Source organism: Balaenoptera ricei, chromosome 8 (genome assembly GCF_028023285.1).
Source record: "Balaenoptera ricei isolate mBalRic1 chromosome 8, mBalRic1.hap2, whole genome shotgun sequence".
Lineage (NCBI taxonomy): Eukaryota > Metazoa > Chordata > Mammalia > Artiodactyla > Balaenopteridae > Balaenoptera > Balaenoptera ricei.
Window position 1 is genome coordinate 90,383,515 of NC_082646.1, and position 10,065 is coordinate 90,393,579.

Sequence of the window (10,065 nt, forward strand, 5' to 3'; positions counted from 1 at the left end):
AATGGAGTCCTCTTGGGGCTGTAGATGGAGCCTGCCCTCATGTTGTCCCACACTGGCTTGTCTGCTCAGCCTCTAGCTCCTCCCCAAGGCTCCTTCTTAGCCCTCTCTACCACACCCACCCAATTATACTTTCATATCAATTATAAGGATCTCAAATCATATGTATTTATTTGTTCATATGGTTACTGTCTGTACCTCTTTGAAGCTGGTATTGTTTGTTCACTGCTGTATTAGCAATGTTGATAGAATTGCCTGACACAAAATAGATGTTCAAAAATATTTGTGGACTTGCTGACTGATATCTTGATAGCATTCGTATCCAGAGTTACTCCAGGTATTAATTACATCTTTTTTTTTTTAATGAATTATTACTTAATAGGTGTGTGGTTTTTTTAAAACTTATTTATTTATTTATTTATTTAAATTTATTTTTGGCTGTGTTGGGTCTTCGTTTCTGTGCGAGGGCTTTCTCTAGTTGCGGCGAGCGGGGGCCACTCTTCATCGCGGTGTGCGGGCCTCTCACTGTTGCGGCCTCTCATTGCAGAGCACGGGCTCCAGACGCACAGGCTCAGTGGTTGTGGCTCACGGGCCTAGTTGCTCCGCGGCATGTGGGATCTTCCCAGACCAGGGCTCGAACCCGTGTCCCCTGCATTGGCAGGCAGATTCTCAACCACTGCGCCACCAGGGAAGCCCTTAATTACATCTTGATGCAGAAAACTGGAAACACCTTTAGCTACATCTGCCCCAGCATAAGTGACCATAGCACTCAAAAGGTACCTACTCTTCCCAGAAGAGGGAAGAGAGTTAGGAAACCTAACTGCCATTCCTACTCTGCCACCAGTAAGCTGTGCAGCATTTGGCAGGTCAACTTCCCTCTCTAAATACTCATAAAAATGAGGACTAGAATCCACTAGATTGGAGGATCTCTCTGCCTCTTCCAGATCTAACATGGTAAGATCTTAGCAAAGCAAGAAGTGACAGCGGGAACGGCAAGATGCTTCCTCTAAGAATCCCAGCTTTTCTTCCTCTGTGTGTGTGCACGTGTGTGTGCACATGTACGTGCACACGTGCAAGCGGCAGTGGGGTTCGGGGGACCAGGGGGGACACGCGAACTGGGGCTGGCCAGGAGAGCTAGACTCATGTAGACTCTATGGAGAGTGACATTTCCCCAAATGCTTTGGGCTGAATATTCCAGTTATCCCCAAATTCCTGTGTTGAAATCCTAACCCCCGATGTGATGGTGTTAGGAGGTGGGGCCTTCATGGAGTAATTAAGTCATGAGGGTGGAGCTCTCATGTGAGGACACAAGGAGAAGTCAGCAGTCTGCAGCCCACAAGAGGGCTGTCACCAGAACCTGACCAGGATTCAGACTTCCAGCCTGCAAAACTATGAGAAATAAATTCTTGTCGAAGAGCCATCCAGTTGATAGTATTTTGTTATAGCAGGCCAAGCAGACTGACACCAGATGCGCATAAGCCATGACCAAAGGTACCGTAGTTGAGTAAATGGGGAAGTGGAACAGTGGGCTAAACAAAGCTGAGCAGGTTTCTTTTCTGTGGGCCTTCTCAGACCTCTTAATGTGTTCAGTTGCACTGTGGAATTTCAGGGAGGGGTAGGGTACAGTTTTCTGGCGTTCCGTCTAACAATTTTAGGAAACACTGATTTAGGGATGAGTCCAACTGACCTCGTTTAACTGGTGAAAAAACTGAGGCCCAAAGAGATTAAATGATTTGCCTAAGGTCATACAACTGTTGGGAAACCTGAGTTCTTGCCCAGATTTGGCCACTGTCTCCCAGAAGAGAAAGTCTGTTTATTGGCCCAAGAGCCCACATTAGAACGTTCTAGGAAACACCCCAAGATTCCTTCTTTGATACTAAAGGGAAGCATTGCATAGGCTGGAGTTCTCAGTCTCAGGCCTGCACAGACATTAGCGTTCGGCACAGTGCAGACTTCCTTCTCAGAGTGGCAACATCTGGAACCAAGGTATGGTTCTCTCTCGCTTTCCCTTTCTCTATCCTTCTCTCTGTATATATATATATATATATATATATATATATATATATATACACACACACATAGTTTTCTCTCTCTCTCTGGTTCTCTCCCTCTCCCATACCCCAGTTCTCTTTTCCAGGCTGCGTTCTGGGGTTACTTTTGTGACGAGTAAAGGCAGCACTGGCTGCTTGATTATCACCCCTACCATAGCAGTACACCAGGCACCAGGGTGAAGGTGCTCAGTAAGCCTTGTGCATTGGCCAGACCTTTTATTCCAGTCTAATGGTTACATCCATTTTCTGGACTAGGTAATTAAGGCGTAAGGTTATTAAAAAGGGTCATGGCATTTGTGTCTGGCCTCTAGAGGAGTTGACTGTGGACCATTCTCAAATGCCTTCCTTGGCACTTTAGCCTTGAACCTTCAGGTGCACTCGTGGGGGCATCAGTGTGGCAGGCAGCAGCACAGGGGTGGGAGATGCCAGTGAATGTGTGTGTGTGTGTGTGCACGCGTGCATGCACGCGCGTGCACATGCGCACGTGTGGCAACACCAGAAGGGGATGTGGGCACATCAGGAAGAATACCGGCTTGGCACCCCTCCAAACTGCTATTCTTTAAATATTAGGTCAACATTTATTTAGAGGAAAGGGTGGTAGGCACCTTTCTGTGAGTGTGGTGGGCAAGCAGTTGAGGCTATCCCTACCTGCATTCCACACTCAGAGACAAAAGCCCTGACCGCCTTTGTAGAAAAGACCATTTAGGGATACTCAGTTGTTATTCCAACGTACTCTTTTGCGGTCTCACCCCACCCACTAACAAATGACTTTCAGAGTATTTCTTCCAACTCCACACAATTATCTCCCTGAAAGGACTTCTTAAAAGTACAATTTTCGACCTCATTACAATTTTAGTGAAGTTTTTACACCAGCCCTCACCCTCAACAGACTGGTCATAGGTCATGTGTGCATGTGTGTGTGTATCGTCAGGCTGGTGATTTAGTGCTGACCCTGTTCCTTATGTAGAAAGTGTGTGTGACACTCCCATGTGGTCACACGCTCTCTCCTGCTGAGTTCAGGGCCTTCCAAGTAAGGAAGAGACACAGGGCGGTATTTTCTTAGGAGATTATTATATCCACTGGAATGTAGCAAGAGCGTTGAGCAATGATGGTAAGGAATAAATATCCCCACTTGCTGGAGCAGCTGTCTTTCCTCTGCCTCCTCCTTCTCACCTCTTTCCGTAGTCCCCTCTGACCCTTTCTCTCCCAGGGACAAAGGCATCGTCCAGAGGAGCTCATGGACACAAACATGCCTGGACAAAAGCTATTGCCTGAATGGTCCCCAGTTGTCATCACGATGTTGCACACCTATGGAGGGATTCTGTTTCTAAGAATGCACAAAACCTATGGCCTTGAACTGGATTTACCCACCATCCCACTTCAGGTACTCTTAGCCTTACACAACAGAACACCAAGACAGCCAGGTAATGGAGGGGGAAAAAAATCCCTTCAACCAATTGTTTGGCAGAGATTAAATGGAACAACTACTAGGTCAATTGAATTATGCATTAAAAATGAGGTTTCATAGGCACAGCTGGAAAGAAATCCTCTTGTGACCTTGAGCTTAAGGTCCTTGTAGGAACACCAAACTCAAAGATTTGCTAGTGAAGACTCAAGATGGTGACACTTCCAATAATATGCTTCCAACTGGACTCCTTTCCCAGCAGTGGTTGCCAAGTTCACCTCACCTTTTAACAAGTTCTCTCTTTTCTAAAAGAGAGGTAGGTTCTCTTTTGAGTAAAATAATGGGTCAGAATGCCTAGGTTTGGCATTTATTAAAGTCACTTTAAACAAGTAACTTACACGCCCTGTGTCTCTATTTCCTCCTCTCTAAAATGAGAATAATAATAGAACCTACCATTCTGAATTGATGAGATGAGCAATAAGATAATGTATGAAAAGTGCTTAATATAGCGCCTGCCATATAGTAACCCCTCAAGAAATAAGGTAGTTGTGATTAATATGAGCATTACTATCAATTGATTGATGAAGTATAAAAAAGGCTTTTAAAGGAAATTTGGTTTTATCCAATCTCATGTCTAGAAATCTAACTGAAAGAAATATGACATATGTACAAAGATTTTTGCCTGAGAATGTCCATGTAGCATTGTATTTAATGGCAAAAATGTGGTAATAACCTAAGTATCCGTCAACAGGAGACTAGCGAAGTATCTTAGAGTCCTTCCATGTAGAGGACTGACTGCTCTACGCAAGATCGAGGGCGGGCTTTGCACTGCCTGCTCAGCGCAGCCAGCGGTGCTTTTGAAAATCGCCGAGGCCTCCATGTTTAGATTGGCACTTACAGCTTTCCTTCCTGCAGTCACAGAATATTCTCTGGGATCTAATGAGGTGATGATTTCGTTTTACTGGGAAGAGTGGATTTGCATCACTCAAGCCGAACTGAAGAGGCACAAGCCCTGAAGAGGAAGGCATCAAGAGGCTTGGCTGAAAGATGCCCTGGCTCCTGGTGCAATCCCATCTTCTTCCTATGACCTTTAAGTCATGGGGCCACTAGGGCAGAGCAAATGAGTTGTTAAGGACCTGACTTTTGGCCATTGGAAGCCCTCCTCAGAGCTTTCTACCATGAGAGGAAGAAAAATTCATCTCCTAGGCCATGTTAAAATAGAAAAAGTGGAATGACTTTCCCCATCTCTTACTGCCCCCCAATCCCAATGCCCTGGTCTGCTCCCTGGGGTTCACCTGTCCCCTGTAGCAAAAACACTAGCTTGGGAGTTGAGCCAGGCACCTCAGCCACTTTGCCACTTTCCAACCTCTGCTTCTCCAAAATGAAGTCCTCATTCCTGCTGTGTCTGATGTCTCCCAGCCAGGAGCACTAATCAAGATCCTTTTCCTCAAAACAAGAGCTGTCACTCTTCATCTGAGGTTCTTGTTTTGTTTGGGTTTTTTCTCTCTAGCCCTGGACTGCTCTGTGCTTGCTTTCCCCAGACCCCACTTTCCTTGCAGGGGCAGGCCCCATTTTATTTCAGTTTAACGAAAGAAGAGGAGAGAGCACAGACCACAAGAAGGAAACACGTTGTAACTCTGGGCAGTCCTTATACCTGCAAACTCTACCTCCTAGTATAGTGACCCCCATTATATACATCCCTGAGCACTCCATTTTGACCGTGACCCTTCAGAGTTCTTCCTCCTTGCAAATGAGGCAGAATGAAAAAGCTGGAGAGAAAACCTCTGCCCCCTCTAGAGGTTAAAGTATGCAACGAGCAGTGAGTTTGAAAGCATGTTGAAAAACAAGTGCTACACTACATGCTGTTAGCAATGAAGAGCAAGCTGGCAGGACAGGCAGATTCAAGCCCCAAACTGCCCTGAAGGGAGATTATTATCCCCGGCTGCCTCTTAAAAGCCATTGGAAGTGAAGTCTGATCTTTAGCTCCCATTTGGACACACTTTTCGATGAATATTGACACCTACAAAGAAAGTGAGGCAAGGCTGAATTCTTGGCATCTCAGGTCTCTTGCCCCTGTAGCTAATTTCCCCCTTAATATGAACAGGAGGTTGTGTTTCCCCATGCAGTGCCAGACTAGGCCAGCAGGGGTCTGACATTAGTTGCTTTTCACCCACAGTGACTGACTCTTCATAGTGACGGCTATGTGAACTTGAAGTGAGGAGCTGACTGCCATGGTTTGAGATAGCAGAACTCATAGGTATAAACAGTTCATCCATTTCTGTAGTTCAGACTATAAACAGTTCAGCCCACATGGCATCGATTTTCCTTATCTACAATGAAGTGCTTGGCTTAATCCAATTTTCATGTTTACCCAGAAAATACATTCTGTAAGGGAGCTACCTTAATCCAGGAGCTTGGACCCTCCAGATTTCTGTCTGAAACAGTTCACCAATTGCTGTTCAGTCCCTAAGAAAGATGCCATGCGATCCTAAGGTGATGTTAACAAAAAAGACGGTGTCTAAAAAAGCAAAAGTCTTACAGACGCTATTGTAAAGAAAAGCATAAGTTTAGTATTTCTGGATTGTTTTTTAAGGTTGGTATTTCAAACAATGAGCCTTTACATTTTCCTTGAATATATTTTTGTTGTGGATGAAAATTCGTTACAATACCTAAGGAAAGTATTGTGCTTTCCAGTTTTCAAAGCCCTTTCACACATTACCTCATCTGGTCCTTTATTACAAGAAAGAAGTTATTAGTCTCATTTTATATAGCCAATGAAACTGAGGCTCAGAAAGGTAAAAGAGAGTTGCCTGAAATCACACAGCTAGTAGTGGCAGAGCCGACAATTGTCCATGCCGATGCAGCAATTAAAGTCCATGTATATTACAGAACTTTTACATGTGCAAACGTTTTTATAATGCAACCCTATTACGAATTGTGCTTTTTTCAGCAATTAACCTAATTTTACTTATTAGCATCTATTTATATCTTGTTGCCATGCTGGAAAGTAATAATACTGTAATTTCCTTAAATTATGGAATGCATGCTTTTCATGAAGTTGCACATTCCTTCCCTTCACATGTCCCTATCCTATGTTCTGCTCTTGGCTGAGATGGCAGGAAGTGGCAAGAATCCAGTCTCCAAGGATTCACAAATTCTCCCTATCTTCAACAGGCTACTTTCATCAGAGAAGATCAAACTTGTTTGTTAATCATCAAAACAACCCAAAGAGCTAGGTACTATTATTATTATTATTTTTCCAGACGAGGAAAAATGCACAGAAAGGCTATGAAGTGCCGGAGCTGAGATTTGTAGCCGGGTAGCTTGGCCCACACCGGGTCCACAGTCACTGTGGGCCCAATACAAAAGCCTCCAGATGGCACAAAGAGGTACCAGGAAGGACTCCAGAATGTCCCCACAAGACACCAGGCGGTTGTCGGGACTAAATGAAAACGGAATGTCGCTATACCTTGGAGAAGAGGAGAGAAATGTTTTTTTTTTCTGAAGTCATGAAATATGGATTTAAAGGAACTTTACAGACAACATTATGATTTTAACACTAACCACTCTGAGCTGCTCAGGCTCTCTCAGAATCTTACTTCACTTTCTCCCCTGTTATTTAGAGGTTTAATGACCTCATGCACAATTAAGGACAGACACCTTGAGCCCAGTTATCTGTGACCTCTGCAGCCTGAGAACCTCCTCTGTGCGGAGCGATTTGCAGCGTCTCTGAAATGGGTGCTTCAGGAGGTCTATCTAACCAGCGTGCTGCATCAGCCACCCTCCCCGCCCCTGCGCTGGGAATATGCCCCGCCTCCCAGCTCGAGGGGTGCGCCTGATTGGTCTAAGGGAAGTCCCGCCCCCTCTGTCAGTGAGTGGTTCAGAATGAGCACATGACCTGCAGGGGCTTCTGGGGGACTTCCTCACCTCTAGGAGAAAGCCATGCAAAGGCCCTAAGGCCCCATCTCTCTTCTTTCGTACAGTTTCTTATATGAAAATTAATACACAGGAACCTCCATTTAAAATGGAGTCAGGAGGCCAGAAAGGGGAGCTCTCACACCCTGCTACTCAAGGTCAATTGCATGGCCCACAGGAAGAAGAATACCTTGCACCCCCAAGCAGGAAGTGCAACTACTGGACTATCCCCAGGGAAGAATTTCTCCTTGCTCAGCAACAACCTGGCCAATGAGAAACACCCCGGCTCAGTCAGGGAGAAGCCACTGCCACCCTGAACTTCTACTCTTCTCCAATGAACTTTCATTTAGAAGAGCCCTTCCTAGTTCCCTGCTTTTCCCCATAAAAGCAGGCTCCCTTCCTTTGTTCCCTGGGCATGCCTGTGGTTCACCATAGACTGCATGTCCTGAATTGCAATTCTTTGCAAAATTTTGCTAGTAAAATAATTTGCTGTTTTAATAATTTTGGGTCAACAGGTGCCTGGGTGTGACCCAGGCTCCCGAGGAGGAAGCCAACCTGGGGAGGCAAAGCAGAAGGCGAGGCAACTTGGGACAGACTCGCCGTGACCTGTGACCAAAATGCTCTGACGTAAGGCTCTAACCCTCACAGCAACCCCGCTAGGGAAGCCTGGTTAAGGCCTTTCTGCAAATGAGGAAACCAAGGCCAAGGGAGGTACACAGAGGTGCCTTAAAATGAGTCAGTGACAGAGCTGGAGTTGAACCCAACCTGGATCTGTCTGCCTCCAAAAACCGAGGCCACACTTCCTCACCCCAATCTGTCACTTGACCAGAAGGGGAAGAAGTTAGAGCAGCCCCCTTCTATGCTTGTCAGACCAGGGACTCACCCGACCCAGGCATCCCTCCTTCCTTCCTCCCCACCCTTTGAGGGCAATTTCTTTGCTCAGGGTGCCCTGGACCCTCCTCTCCCACCAGAGAAATTCTTTCCGTCCACCAAAGAAATTCTTTCCGTCCTCCAAAGCCCACCTCTAGGTTAAATTCCTGTTCTGCCCCTGAAATACATTACATCTCCTTCAGCCCCTACCAAGCTCTCTCTCAGCTGAACTTCTGACCTTGTCATCTGTGCCCCCCAGTTTGGCAGTTCCCCAAGTTTGTGTCATTCTTTGGGTTTTGATATATCAACATTTAAGACTCTTGATGTTGGCCATCATCAGGTCTTCCTGGAACCTACCTCTGGCTTATATACACATCTCTATATCCTCAGGAATGAGGTCTGACATCAGGGGGTACTTCTTTCCTGCCGTTTTCTCTCATTTGTTTCCCTTGTGCTCTGTGAGCCAGACTAGTTTACTAGCTTTCCAAGTGTACTTGTTTTCCCTCCTCTAGATCTTTGCTCAGGCCACTCCCCCTGCTTGGAATGCTCTCCATTTCTTTATTTCTACCCAGTAATATATTAATTTTTGTGTCTTATCTCCTTTAATGAACTGGGGACTTGATGAGGGAAAGATCCTAGTCAATTTCATCTTTCTTCATATCCTCACAGCACCTAGCTCAGGGCCCGGCCCACAGGAGACATTCAATAAATGTTTGTGAAATGAATAAATGAATAACTTTTACTCAGATATGAGAAGACTGCATCTATGTATATTTTCAGGACCTAGGAAAAAACTCTTCTTTGGAATGGATCTCCCAAGGAGGCAGTATTTTACAGCCAGTGGGGGTCTTATACTTTTTTAAGCTATTTAAGTGACTATTGGTCTCTCTCCTGTATTTTAAATAACACTTTAATTTTGATTCTTGCCCATAGGCAGTGTTGCAAAGTCTAACTTTTTTTTTTTACAATCAGTAACACTGATAAATTAAACCCAGAGCATGCACATGTGTGGTAACACCACTCACTGCACTCCAAAAGGTTCAGACGAGGCTTAAGCAGCCTCCCACCTCCTGTATCTTCTGAGCTAAATTCAGCCAGACTGTCTGGGTTTGTTGTGGATGGGAGAGTTTCTGGTAGTTAATTGAAATCCACCGCCAAGACCTCGTTGCACTTAACAGCTTTGACGACCTTTCCTGACCAGGTGTTAATAAGTAGGAAATGTAAGACACTGAAGTTTGGCTCACTCTCCCGGCCAACCAATAATGGAAACTCGAGAATACTCAAAAGGCACAGAAAGATTTAACAAAACTTCCCACCACCTACTTCCCAACCCTGCCAGCTGCTGACTTATAATAATCACCTGAAATGATTTGATGTTTTAAGAAAGTCCTGGAGAACCAGTGTTGCCTCATGGTAAAGGTACAGGCCCTGGAAGCAAACAGACCTGAGGTCAAGTGCAGACTCCACCACTTTCAACTAGGGGGGCGGCGGGGAGCGGTACTGCTATGGTCTAATGTTTGTGTCCTCCCTGCGAAATTTGTATGTTGAAATCCTAACCCCTAAAGGTGATAGTATTGGCAGGTGGGGGGCTTTGGGAAGTGATTCGGTCATGAGGGTACAGCCCTCGCGAATTGGGTTAGTACTCATATAAAGGAGATCCCACGTATTTCCCTAGCCCCTTCCATCGTGTGAGGATACAATGAGAAATCTGTGACCCAGAAGAGGGCCCTCATCCACCATGTTGGCACCCTGATCTCAGACTTCCAGAACTCTGAGCAATACATTTCTGCTGTTCATCAGCTTGCCAGCCTGTGGTGTTTTGTTACA